The sequence below is a fragment of the Mastigoproctus giganteus genome, chromosome 9 (genome assembly GCF_048544385.1).
Source record: "Mastigoproctus giganteus isolate SK-2022 chromosome 9, ASM4854438v1, whole genome shotgun sequence".
NCBI classification, from domain to species: domain Eukaryota; kingdom Metazoa; phylum Arthropoda; class Arachnida; order Uropygi; family Thelyphonidae; genus Mastigoproctus; species Mastigoproctus giganteus.
Window position 1 is genome coordinate 149,267,545 of NC_143583.1, and position 15,015 is coordinate 149,282,559.

The 15,015-nt window shown below is 39.1% G+C and overlaps 1 protein-coding gene across 1 annotated transcript in view; it reads right to left on the bottom strand.

The window, feature by feature from the left end:
* The window catches only part of Ack (activated Cdc42 kinase), a 333,372-nt gene that overhangs the window by 78,355 nt on the left and 240,002 nt on the right, over positions 1 to 15,015 (bottom strand). The gene's annotated exons all lie outside the window — the stretch shown is intronic.

Sequence of the window (15,015 nt, forward strand, 5' to 3'; positions counted from 1 at the left end):
AGTTTAATATCAGTGGCTTGGGTAAAGAAAGCCTGCACAAGAACAACGTGAAACGTTGGATAACTTACGCGGAAAATTAGCTTCCCGATATGGCACTCTAGTGCTGCTTGGTCTGGAGCAGAAATTGAGGATATATTGATTGACAGGTAGGAGTGGCAAATGATGAAATGATTGGTGGTGGGTGCGACAGACGACAAGCTACAGTGTAGTCATTGGTTGGAATTATGATGTGTATTTACCAGTAAAGAACGGTGCATAATAGTTTTGTAATGAACAGTGAACAGGTAATAGTAGCGATGAATCTCTTAAAGATGGAAGAAATTTGTAAGGAAAATAAAACGTTGCTTGATTATTTCATGAAAACTAAATTGATAAGACCGAAATTGTACTGTTTTAAGTGCAATGATTATTTTCAACTAATTGAATCATGAACAGTCATGTGGAAAGTCGTGGTGTTGCAAAAAATGTTCTTCATGAGTTTCTTTATTGAAACAGTTTTATGGAAAATACAAAAGTTTCATTAAAAAAGACAATGTACATTATATACTTTAGGGCAACGTGCACGCCAGTAACTAAGACAGCATTCCATCTGGAAATTTTGAAAGTGACAGCAATTAAGTTTTATAAGAAACTAAGAGATATTTGCGGATTGCAGTAGATAAAAAAAACATTTTTTTAAGTTGGGTTTGTCTGTTAGTTTGTTATTTGGTTTTTAAGAGCATTAGCAACCAAGGCCATATTGCTCCGGGGATATGTGGTGGTCATTCCCTGACCTTTCCGCATCCTCCATATTTGGTGGTCACGGGATCAAACCCCAGTCTAATCAAGAAGCGTGTGCTACGCACTGCTGCTCCTTCCCACCTGACTACGGAGGCGCCATTTTTAAGTTGGGTGGATCGGGGAAAATTGTAGACGCAGATGAAACAGTATTGGTAAAACCAAAACATCACAGAGGACGAAATTAGCATTAGCATTAGTAGAGGCATATGATGCAAGAAAGCAAGCTTATTCAGAATCAGCCAAAAAAAAAAAAAAAAAAAAAAAAACACACCACTCCCATTTCACCCCTCCGTTCGCTCGAAATACCTGTCCAGTTGAGCCTTAAATTTGTTTAGGCTATCAACTTCAACAAGTGATGGAAGTCGGTTCCACCAACCAACCACCCGCTGGCCAAAGGCAAATTTCCACACATCTATCCGACATCCGTCCTTCCTCAATTTGAATTTATGCCCTCTGAGCTGATTATTCTGAGCAAGATGAAGAATCCCATTGGCATTGAGCATGCTCAAACCATTCAAAGCCTTATACAACTCTATCAGATCACCTCGCCGGTGCCTAGTCTCCAGACTCTGTAATTTGCAAAACTTAAGCCTTTCTTCGTAAGAGCAACCCTTTGTTCCATTCACTAATCTTGTTGCCCTTCTATGTACTCGTTCCAGCAGCTCTACATCCTTCTTGAAATGAGGCCTCCAGACCTGTATACAGTACTCAAGATGTGGCCTAACCATTGCCTTATACAAGGGAATAATCACATCCTTATCCCTGCTAGAAAAATTCCTGTATATCATTGACAAGACACCATGAGCTACTCTTGCAGCTCGTCTGCACTGCTCAGAGAACTTCATATCTGCCTGCACAATTACCCCCAGGTTCTTTTCATTCTCCACCACTGTCAGTGTAGTACCGCAGAGTTGATACGTTGCTCTGGGGTTACTGTTTCCCATATGTAGTACTTTACATTTGTCAATGTTAAACTTCATTTGCCACCTCTCAGCCCATCTGTTCAACCTTTCCAGATCCTGTTGCAGCAGCATAGCGTCAGTGGTGTCCTTAACAACCCTGCCAACCTTTGTATCATCTGCAAACTTGGACATTAAACTTGATATCCCATCATCAATATCATTCATAAACACCGAAAACAACAACGGACCCAACACTGAACCCTGAGGAACTCCACTAATAACATTAGTCCACGTTGAGCAGTGTCCATTGATTACCACTCTCTGTCTTCTGCCACTCAACCATCCCCTTATCCATAGCAGCAATTTGCCTCCAATGCCACACTGCTCCAATTTGTGCAGCAGTCTTCCATGTGCAACAGTATCAAAAGCCTTTCTAAGATCCAAATATATAATATCAAAGTTATTCCCTGCATCCAGTTCTTTTGTGACTACATCATAGTATCCAATCAAATTGGTCAGGCAAGACCTGCCCTTAACAAAACCATGCTGCGTCTGAGCTATAACTGAATTCTTGTCTAGATGATGCTGCAGTGCTTCTTTAACCAGTGCCTCCATTAATTTACCTGGAACAGAAGTTAAACTAACAGGTCTATAATTACTTGTGTCAGCCTTTGATCCTCCTTTGTGAATTGGGGTTACATTTGCACATCTCCAGTCTATGGGTACCTCCCTTGAGTCCAAAGAAGCTCTCATAATTATGGCTAGGGGTTTGCTTACTTCCTTTGCTGCCTCCTTTAATATAACTGGATAGATCCCATCCACCCCAGGTGCCTTTTTTTATGTTTATCCTCAACAATCTCTCCTCCACTTTCCTCTCAGTTATTACAAAATCATCCAGCTCACTTCCAATGTTTACTTTACCTACATCATTCTCCTTCCTGAATAACTCCTCATGCGTGAATGTAGATGCAAAATACTCGTTTAGATTGTTAGCCACCTGAGCAGGATCCTCAACTTTTGAACCATCAATATCCAGTGGACCAATCTGATTCATCCCTTTCCTTCTTGAGTTTAAATAGGTAAAGAACTCTTTTCTGTTTTTCTTTGCATCCTTTGCCAAGGATTTTTCGTAGTCTGCCTTTGCCTGCCTAATCTCCTTTGTGACTTGGTTACAGACCAACTTATATCTATCATAGGCTTCCATGTCACCCATTAATTTGTATGTATCCCATGCATTTTTCTTCTCTGCCACATGTCTCATTAGTTCATCTGACAACCATTTAGGCCTAAACCTTGAACAATAATTCTTAGTTGGTATGTAAAGCCTGGTAGCCTCCAAGATTAGTTCCTTGAATGCTTCCCATTTTGAGTTTGCTGTTGGTAACATCATCAGTTAGTCCCACTGTATAGAATTTAAATACTGTCTCAGACCATCATAGTCGCCTTTACGAAAACAAAAACCCTTCCCTTTACCTCTGATGGTAGTTACCTCCTTGAGTAAATCCCACTTCAACACACTGTGATCACTGCCACCTAGTGGTTCATTTATCTGCAGATTCTTAATGCATGAAGAATCACTACTGATAATCAGATCAAGAGTATTGCTCCCTCTTGTTGCCTCACGAACATGCTGATGTAGAAAACAATCATCCAATAAATCCACAAAAGCCTTGCTAGTGTGCGAGTGACCAACCCACAAATTCCAGTCAATATCTGGGAAATTAAAATCCCCCATTATAAGACTCTCTGATTTACTGGCCCACTCTATTTCCCTGTACAATATCTTATTATACTCATCAGAGTCATTAGGCCTATAGCACACTCCTACTCTCAATTTTGATTTCCCTATGCTTATGTCACATCGACACTGCCCTGTTCATCGATGTCGACTGGCTTCACTTCACTGGACTTTATGTGTTTCTTAACTAATAGCATAACCCCTCCTCCCCTCCTGTCCTGTCTATCCTTTCTATACACATTGTATTCCCCAAATTCCACTGCTAAGTTTAACTGCTAAGTAGAAATGGGTGTTTGGTGTGTTCGAAAGAGAATCTAAATTCGTCTTCATGAAATTGATAAAAAATTGGAAAGCAAAAACTCTTTTGCGCATTATTAGAAAAGTAGTGAAGAAAAATACTACAATCATAACAGATGAATGGTGTGCATATAGCCATATTACGGCCTTAGAAAAAAAGAAGTACAAACATTTAACAGTGAAACACAAGGAACATTTTGTAGATCCACATACAGGAGCACATACAAATAATATCGAAGCCCAGTGGAAGAAACTAAAAAGTGTAACTAAAGGAGTAAATGGCAGCAGTAAACATATGTTGATGGGTCACATTAATGAATATATGTGGCATCAAATTTATGGGAAAAATTATGAAGATACTTTTCACAATATTGTTACTCAAATTGCGAATAGCTATTCAGGTCCAACTGTATGATTTGTACTCATGAATTTTTTTTTCTGAGACAGTTTCGTTTTGTTCATTTTTATGTTCTTCATTTTTTCATTATTAAAAGCAGATTTTTGGAGTTGATGAGTGCTTTTACTGTATTATTGATTTAGGTTTGGTTACAAAAAAAGGAAAAGGTTTCTTTGTTTTTCGTTGTATTTCATAACCAGAGCTTAAATAGTAGGTTAGGAAATAAAAGAAAAGGTTTCCTCGTATTTTCGCAACCTAGACTTAAACGTTAGGTTGGGAAATAATAGAAAAAGAAAGGAAGATTCTTTGTGTGTGTGTATATATATATATACTGAATATCTATTAAGGTGCTGATTGACGTTATGATACGTGTGTATCCGCATGAGTGTCTTTAAAAATAAAAGTACAGTAATAAAAAATTAATATTTTATTAATAAGCAATTTATGTGCTAGTCCACTCATAATTCTAAAGAAAAAAGGTTACGTTACCCCCCCCTCCACTTCGGGAGGGATTCAAGTCGAGGTAACCTGACCTTCTCACACCATTACAGTAAATGTTAGGGCATGTGCGATTAGGACAAGTTATCATTAGTGCTGCTACAGTGATACTAAACCGATGTTACCATGTATTGTGTTCGTGCACCAGTCAGCACGTCGTTTGCCACGCCTACCTGTCAATCAGTATATCATTCTCGACTTTGCCCCAGACCAATAACACCTACCGTCTGTTTACCGAATGAGCAGTGCTAGAGAACCGTATCGGCAAACTAATTTTCCACGTAAGTTATCCAACGTTTCTCATCATTCTCGTGCAGGCTTTCTTTACCTTCATCATATCAGTTTGTTTCTATGAGCAGTCAGAGGCTGAAGATTAAAGTAGTCTAGCACAAAGATATAGCACTTAATCTCTACAACACAATGGATTTTTGTCAGGGAGAGATATCTTAAAAATGTTTCTGAACACTCTTAATCTGTTCAGCTTCCAGACCCCTCGACAGATTCCAAACAGGTGATGCATATTCCAGAATGGGCAGTACCATCATCTTGGACAGCATGGTAGTGTTCCTTTTTATAAATCCAATTTACCTACTGGCTTTTCCAACTATTGCAATAAATGTTCACTGAATGTATAGTTTATCCTGAATATTGCTCCCAGGTCATTTACAGTTTGAGACCTGGTGATCATGAAGTCAGTAATTTAAATTATATTTGATAGCTTTATATCTTTTAGCATTAGTAAAGACACATGATGCAAGAAAACAAGCTTATATAGCATCAGTTAAAAAAAAAAAAATCTAATTTCACCCATCCACTCACTCCAAATGTTCATATAGTTTTGCCTTAAATCTATTTAATCTATCAACTTCTACAATGACAGATGGAAGTTTGTTCCAGCAATCAACCACATGCTGGCTAAAGGCAAACTTCTGCACATCTGTCCTACAACTGTCTTTCCACAAATTGAATTTATACCATCTCATGCAATTATTCTGAGCAAGAGGAAGAATCCCATTAGCATTGAGCATGCCCAAACCATTCAAGGTTTTATACACCTCAATAAGATCACCTCACAGGTGCCTAGTCTCCAGACACTGTAATTTGCAAAATTTAAGCCTTTCTTCGTAAGAGCAACCCTTTGTTACATTCACTAATCTTGTTGCCCTTCTCTGGACTCGCTCCAGTAGCTCTACACCGTTCCTAAAATGAGGCGTCCAGACCTGTATGCAGTACTCAAGGTGAGGCCTGAACATTGCCTTATACAAGTGGATAATCACCTTTTTATCCCTGTTGGAAAAATTCCTGTATATATCATTGACAAGACACCATGAGCTACTCTTGCAGACCATCTGCACTGCTCAGAAAACTTCATATCTGCCTGCACAATTACCCTCAGATCCTTTTCATTCTCTACCACTGTCAGTGTAGTACCACACAGTTCATATGTTAGTCTGGGGTTACTGCTTCCCATATGCAATACTTTATACATTTGTCAACGATAAATTTCAGTTGCCACCTCTCAGCCCATCAGCTCAACTTTTCTAGATCCTGTTGCAGCAGCAGCGTACTGTCATTAACAACCCTGCCGACCTTCGTATCGTCTGCAAACTTGGACATTAAGCTTGATATACCATCATCAATATCATTAATAAATACAGAAAACAGCAATGGACCCAACACTGAACCCTGAGTGAATCCACTAAGAGCACTGTCCATTGATTAACACTCTCTGTCTTCTCCCACTCAACCATCCTTTTATTTATTAATAGCAGCAATTTGCCTCCAATGCCACACTGCTCCAATTTGTGCAGCAGTCTTTCATGTGCAACAGTATCAAAAACCGTTCTAAGATCCAAATATATAATATCAAAGTTATTCCCTCCATCCAATTCCTTTGTGACCACATCATTGTATCCAATTAAACTGGGTCAGACAAGCCTTCCCCTTAACAAAACCATGCTGTGTGTCCGAGCTATAACTGAAGTCTTGTCTAGGTGATCCTGCAGTGCTTCTTTAGCCAGTGCCTCCATTAATTTCCCTGGAACAGAAGTTAAACTAACAGGTCTATAATTACTTGTGTCGCCCTTTGATCCTCCTTTATGAATTGGGGTAACATTTGCAAATCTCCAGCCATGGGTACCTCCCCTGAGTCCAAAGAAGCTCTCATAATTATGGCTAAGGGTTTGCTTACTTCCTTTGCTGCCTCCTTTAATATAACTGGATAGATCAAATCCACTCAATATGCCTTTTTTATGTTTATCTTTAATAATTTCTCCCCCACTTTGCTCTCAGTTATTACAAAATCACCTAGCTCACTGTCAGTTTAATTCACCTCTGGCATTCCCCTCCTTGAATAACTGCTCATGTGCAAATGTAGATGCAAAATACTCATTTAGTTTGTTAGCTATCTGAGCAGGATCAACAGTTGAACTATCAATATCCAGTGGACCAATCTGATTCATCCCCTTCCTTCTAGAGTTTACGTAAGTAAAGAACTCTTTTGTTCTTCTTTGCATCCTTTGCGAAAGATCTTGTAATCTGCCTAACCTCCTTTGTGACTTGGTTACAGACTAACTTATATCATTGGCTTCTGTGTTGCCTGTTATTTTATATGTGTCCCATGCATTTTTCTTCTCTGCCTCACGAGTCTCATTAGTTCATCTGACATCCATTTAGGCCTAAACCTCGAACAATATTTTTTAGTTGGTATGAAAAGCCAAGTAGCTTCCAAGATTAATTCTTTGAATGCTTCCCATTTTGAATTTGCTGTTGGTAACATCATCAGGTGGCCCCATCGTATAGAATTTAAATACTGTCGCAGACCTCCATAGTCGCCTTTACAAAAGCAAAAACCCTTCCCTTTACCCTTGACAGTAGTTTCCTCTGAGTAAATCCCACTTCAGCACACTGTGATCAGTGCCACCTAGTGGTTCCTTTATCTGCAGATTCTTAATGCATGAAGAATCACTACTGATAATCAAATATAGAGTATTACTCCCTCTAGTTGCCTCCCAAACATGCTGCTATAGAAAACAATCATCCAATAAATCCACAAAAGCCTTGCTAGTGTGAGTGACCAACCCACAAATTCCAGTCAATATCTGGGAAATTAAAATCCCCCATTATAAGACTCTCTGAATTACTGGCCCACTCTATTTCCCTGTACAGTTTCTTATTATACTCATCAGAGTCATTAGGCCCACAACACACTCCTACTGTCACAATTTCGATTTCCAAGTGCTTATGTCACACCAAACTGACTCGACACTGCACTGTCCAGCCATGTCGACTGACTGTACTTCCTTGGATTTTGTGTGTTTCTTAACTAATAGCACAATCCCTCCTCCCTTCCTATCCTGTCTATCCTTCCTGTACACAAATTGCACTCTCCCCAAATTCCATTTCTGCATTCCTTATATCTGTGTGACACCACATCTCTGATATCAAAGAATATCTACCTTTGATGTTTTGACCAACTCCTCAAATTCATAAAATTTATTTACCAAACTCCTAGCATTGGTGTACTTGCACCTGTTCCTATTCTTAGCTATCCTAATACAGCCATGTGTTTACTTGTACCACAGTGACTCCCAGCAGTCTCTGAAATCCTCTGCATTTTGTTTTCCAGGCTGCTGCTCATTCCAATAGAAGCAGTGCAAGAATCACTTTTCCCTCTGCCAGCAACTACTGTTAATCTATTAGTCTGTGTATCCCCCCCCCAAGCTAACAGTTTTCTGACCCACCCAACACTGCTTTGATAGAATCAGAAAATATTCTTGCACCCTTTCTATTTAAGTGTATCCCATCCCTGCAGAAGCAGTCTCTTCTGTTAACAAGCACAGATCTTCTAGTATGTCATTGCTGTACTTTTAGCTGAGTTGATATTAAGACCATTGGCAGCTGCCCGCCCAGCTTGAAAATTCATTTAAGGATTACTGAAAATTATCAGCACCTTCTTGACAATCAGACTGAGGCAGTGCACCCAATTGACATGAGTGGCCACACTGAAATGTTGAGTCAGTTTGGTGTGACAAGCACTGGAAAAACAAGAATGAGAGCAGGAGTGCATTATGGGCTGAATGATTGTGATATGTATAACAGACAACTAAACAGACAAATAGAGTGCTGTTTTCCTTGACTGATATAAGCTTGCATATTTTTTTATTCAGTTTATTTAACCAAATGGTTTTGCCCATGAACAGCCTGTTGCTAGTAAGACTTATATTTTATTATGGACAATAAAATCACAATGGTTAATAAAGAATATTTAAAATTTATAAATTTGCACTTACAAATAACAGCACTTGTGTATAGACACATATTAACATCTAAATTTACAAAATTTACGACATCTTAATTTTATTTATAATGTAGTGCTTATGGCACTGGAAATTTAAATTACAAACATAATACATTACACATTTACTTATTGGTATTTTTAATATTGTAAAACCCCGGAGGCTCACATCTGGTGAGTATGAGCTTGGCACACCCAGGGTCCAGAGCTGGATATCATCATTCTTCTCTTTCTTGGTGATTCTCTTCTACTTCTGACTCTTGTTTTCTCTCTCTCTTGGGGTATTTCAGAAATTTTTTTTTTTTTTTTCTTTTGGCTGGTGCAGCATAGGCCTCAGGTTTCCTTGAACCTTATGGCTAATAATAATAATAATACTAATAAAAAACTTCATTAATTATAATTTCTATCATTACTTAAGAATTACTTTTAATTTAGTCTTCATTTTACCTTAAATTTAATCTTTATTTTAATCAGTATTTTTCTTTTAATCCTTGGTAGTCTTACTGTTCTCAATGTTCTTAAAAACTGATAAAGAGTCATTTTATGACTTTTGGGTCTCAAGCATATGTTTCGCTGAATTATTTTTATTTTTCCTGTACTTCTTTATTGTGTGCATGCGTGCGTGTGTGCGTGCGCTGTTGCTGGCATGTGGTTCTTTTAAATGGTTCCAAATTGCTTTGGACATTCAGTGCATGACTGTTAAGGTTGGCCATGGTACATGTGTAGTTGTGACTGACCTACCGCCCCATGGGTACATGGACACTGGGCAGGCTTTCCAGGTGATCGCCTGCCTGGTGATAAAACAGCCAGAAACAAGTAAACTAAATAATATTGCACACTTTTCTGGCCTTTTACAGAGCTCTGTAATCATCACAGTGTACAAAGGCAGAGTTGAACTTTCGTTCAGGTGCCATCCTACATAAGATACTATACATGTCTACATTTCTTGTTTTCAGTGTACATACAGAGGTCAACCTTTACATCATTTTTTTTTTTTTATGTGAACCCCAAACACGAGAAGTATTAGAACCTATAGTATTTAGTACCGTGCTTGGGTTGGAGGTTGAGAAGACGAAAGAAGATATTTGTTGACATAGGACTTGAACTTCTGTAGATTGTAATTTTCAGGAAATACGTATGAAGGAAGGTTGTTCCAGAAAACGGCAGTTGAATGAATAAATGAGGAAGATGAAAAGTTGGTTCTGTGGGTTTGAAGTTGGACAGTAAATGGATGTTGGCTGGTGGAGGCCATTGTTCGGACTGTTTTGAAAGAGAGAGAGGGAATTATAGAAGCCAATTCAGAAGAACAGTGCCCATGGAAGTATCTGTAGAAGAGGCATGCAGCAGAAACAGTACGTCTATGAGAAACGAGTGGAGAGACTCGGTTAGAGATGCATCATTAATTAACCTAACTGCCCTCTTCTGAATGGAATCAAGATGCCTGAGAGAGGTTTTGGGGGCATCACCCCAGATGTGGGAACAATTTTCCATGGCAGGGCAGATTTGCGATTTATACAGAGTGAGCAGCTGTTTGGAAGAAAAGTAATGCCGAGAGCGAAAGAGAAAACCAAGTTTTTTAGATGCAGAAGAAGCAATATTTGTAATGTGCTTGTGCCAAGAGAGATTAGAAGTCAGGATAATCCCCAAAAGAGATATATCATTTTGCCTAGAAATCGGAGTGTCACTAAAGATAAGCACAGGAGCAGAAGAATCCTCTTTGCGAGATATAAGACAAGACCGAGTTTTAGAAGGGTTGAAATCAACTAAGTTGTCTTTGCCCCACTGGAGAATTACCTGAAGATCGGTAAGAAATTGGTAGCAGATTTTCGAGAAGTTGATTGAGCAGGACAAGGTTTCTCAAAATGGAAAGTGGAATGCAATGTGCTATCATCGGCAAAACTATGGATAGGATTTCCAGTCAATGGAAGAAGGTCATTAATATATAAGAGGAAAAGAGTGGGGGAAAGAAGTGAACCTTGGGGGACACTGGCATTAGTGGAGAAGTTAGAAGACAGAGAGCCATCTACCATCACCCTCAGTGAGCGATCAGAGAGAAAACTGGATAACCAATTACTAAAAACAGTTGGCAAACCATAAGATGGAAGCTTGTTCAGGAGACCTTCATGCCAAACACGATCAAAAGCCTTTGAGATGTCAAGAGCAACTACTTGTGTTTCACCGAACCTTTCCATGGAATTAGTCCATAAATGGGTAACATAAGCCAGAATATCACCAGTGGATCGACACTGAAAGAATCCATACTGGCGATCGTAGATCAGATGGAAGGTTTCTAGGTAGTTTAAGAGTTGGCAGTTAATTGATTTCTCCATTACTTTAGAAAGAGTAGAAGTAATTGCAATGGGAGGATAATTGGATGGGAGGGATTTGTCACCCTTTTTTAGGAACTGGCTGGATATGAGCAAATTTCCAAGCAGAAGGAAAAACACCTTTGGAATAAGAAAGTGAAAAAAGGGAGCAAAGAATAGGAGTAAGTTCAGGAGCACAGGTTTTGAGAACAAGTGGAGAAATACCATCTGGACCTGGAGCTTTCTTAGCATCAAGATTCATCAAAATCCTTCTAATATCCTTTTGACGGAAGACCACAGTAGGCATTGAATGGAGCATGTTGGGAATGGTGGGAGGTGTTTTACCAAGATCATTAATACATGAGCTGGAAGAAAAATGGGATGCTAGCAGGTCAGCTTTATCCTTGGCTGAAGTGACAACACAACCATCTTGTTTGGACAGAGGTGGGAGCAGAGATGGGCAAAAGTTGGCACAATGGCTTTGGCAAGAGACCAGAATGCTCGGCTACCATTAGGGCAAGAAGCAAGTTTTCTACTCTTAGCCTGTTCAAACTGTTGTTTGGACTGATTAATAACTGCTTTACAATTGTTGCAACCTTCGGCGTAGGCAGAAAATGAAACTGAAGAATTAGAAACAAGCCAATTACGATATGCAACATTTTTCTCTTGAACAGCCTTAGCACATTTATTGGAAAACCAAGGTTTAGATAAAGGACGAGATTTTAAAGTGGAGTGTGGGATAAAGGATTCCATTCCTGCAAGAATAATTTCACTGACACGATCTGAGCAAACGTTGACATCAGAAGTTTTGAAACAGTAATCCGACCAAGGAAAAGAAGAAAAGAAGTCTCACAGGTCATCCCATTTTGCATTCTTGAAATGGCAAACAACACGAGGTTGGGAATAGCCATGAGATAAAGGTTCCATTGGAGAAGAGACAATCACCAAGTTGTGATCTGAAGTGCCCAAAGGACCTCTCACTTCAACCGTTAGAAGGGTTGTTTGTGAGAAAAAGATCAAGCGTATTGGCTGTATGACAATCCTAATCATACATTCTTGTAGGTAAATGAACAATCTGTGCTAGGTCATTAGTAATTGCAAAAGCCTCAGCATCTCGACCTGCTGGGTCGGTGTGACTAGAAAACGGAAGCCAGCTGGAGTTGTGAACATTAAAATCACCAAGGAAAATTACCTCACTGTTAGGAAAGTTGGACTGGAGAAAGTCAAGTTGCAAAGAGAGGAAGTCAAAGAGCTCCAAGTGATTAGTGGAGTTAGAAGAACGGTAGAGACAACAGATGAATTTGACACAATGAGGTAGAGAGATTTTAAGCCAGAGAAGATCAAAGAGAGAAGATTCCAAATTGCCAAGTCTCTGACAGGGAATATCAGAACGGACCTATGCACAAGTACCACCTTTGAGGCGAAAGGAATCATACAGCGAATAATTTGGGCATCTGAGATGAGCAGTAGTTGAATCAACCGATAACTGAGATTCTGCCAGAAAAAGTACATGGGGTTTGGCAGACTGCAAGTGGAAATGGACATCATTGAGATTAGAATTGAGACCATGTATATTGGTGAAATGAATTAGGAAGTGCTTGGGAGGTTTAGATCTTTTCGCAGATAAGCTTGTTCTATTAGTTTGACAATTCATGGTGTATTCAATGGTAAGAAAAAGTGGGTGGGACATGCTGTATGAAGTAATGAAATTTTCGGATATGGCGTACATGTTGTAAGAATATAGCCAGATCCTTGACATAATGTGGCCTCGACAATGCTCCCCGCATACACACTACTCGCACTCCCTCCAGTCACTATCTGGCAGATTAGAGGTAGCAAGATTATACACTAGCTGATCCGGAAGCCTTCTAGAGAGTTACCAATAGGTTCGGTCCGGTGTACTAACTAGCGGCCGGCCTGTGAACACCGTTTTAGAGCTGTACCCTCGAAATATAAGGAATATTGGATCTCGCCATGTGGTAAGAATATACCCAGATCCTTGACATAACGTGGCCTCGACAATGCTCCCTGCATACACACTGCTCGCACGCCCTCCAGTCACTATCTGGCAGAGTAGAGGTAGCAAGATTATACACTAGCTGATCCGGAAGCCTCCTAGAGAGTTACCAATAGGTTCGGTCCGGTGTACTAACTAGCGGCCGGCCTGCAAACACCATTTTAGAGCTGTACCCTCGAAATGTAAGGAATATTGGATCTCGCTATGACGTTCATCATAACCTCAAAAGTCATCAATCATACTGCATGATGGAAGAGATAGGGATGGGTTGACCGGAACTTAGCTCTAGAGACTAAACATGGGTTCCACCAAACCAAGCCTCCAATAAGCAAAGTGGTGGTATTTTACCGGTTGATGAGAGTCATCTACCACCGAGTACTGCCTGGTAATTTACTACTGCTAATGTATTTGCTGGAAACATTCTTTTAAAAAAGCAAGGTTTGATGGGATGAGATGAAGTGACAAGTAAGCATCAAACAAATGTCTACTGCTGATTTTGAGTACCTTGATGACATTCGATGCCGAGCAAGCATTCAAATTTCCTGTAATAAGTTTTGAGCATGTCAGGATATATTTTACTCTTACAATACGCTTCTAGGGCTAGAGATCGAGGTTCAAAAGATGTGTATTGATCTTGAGATGGTGTGGGAGGATCCAGTTCAACCATCTCAAGATCGAGCATTTCATGGGATACACCTCCTTCATGGCTCTCTGGTGCTGGCGACAATTTTCGAGATGTATAAAGGAGGGGGATAAGTAGAAGACATTGCTTAACTGGCAGGTTTTAGCTTTTTATCTGTAATACCCATGATCTCCTTACATATATCTGACAGTGCTGAACATGTTTTTCTCTTTATTTAAGAAATGGTGATGGAACATTAAATTCTCATCTCATGTTAACCACAGACAAGTGTGGGATGTTATCATTAGCAGGTCCCAAAATATGTTCCAATTGACAACTTATATAGTATGCTTTATTTTTTTCTTTGTCATTTTTAGTTGTGCTGTTTTCCTTATATTATGTGATATAAACATTAAAATTTAAGTAACCATTTAACAGTAACTTAATAACAATAATAGTAGTAATAAAATTAGTAAAACAGACTTTCAAATAAATTACACTGTATTCTCAGATCTTCCTCCAAATAGATACCAACTTAGTTATATATGTTTTATTGTTAAATGTATCAGTATTAATAGTAGCAAATGATGCAAGCTCACACAGCATCAACCAAAAAAAAAACCCTACCCACCTCATCTGTCCATCTCCTCTAACAAACTGTCTAATTCTTCTTTCAATTTATTCAAACTATCTACTTCCGCAACACCAGATGGTAGTCTGTTAAAACAACCAATTACTCACTGAAAGCAAATTTTGCATATCAATCCTGCAGCCACCTTTTCTTTCAATTTAAGTTTATATCCCCTTATATGTATTATCCAAGAGAGAGTAAGGATGTCATCAGAATTTAGTTTTCTCAACCCATTTAAAGCCTTAAACACTTCAATCAAATCTTCTTGCAGGTGCCTAGTTTCCAAGCACTGCAATTTGCAGAAATGAAGTCTTTTGTAAAATACTGTTTGACCCTTTTCAGTCATTGACGAATCCGGTTGCTCTTCTCTGCATCTATCAATGCAAAAATTAATTGTATTCAATGATAAATCTTTAGCATTGTTAACATTCTTCAATATATAATTTCCTATAATTACACACTCGTTCTTGCCACTGATCAAAACATTTTTTGAAGTTTTCTTTTGTGAATCCTTTCTGGCAGTCTGTTTT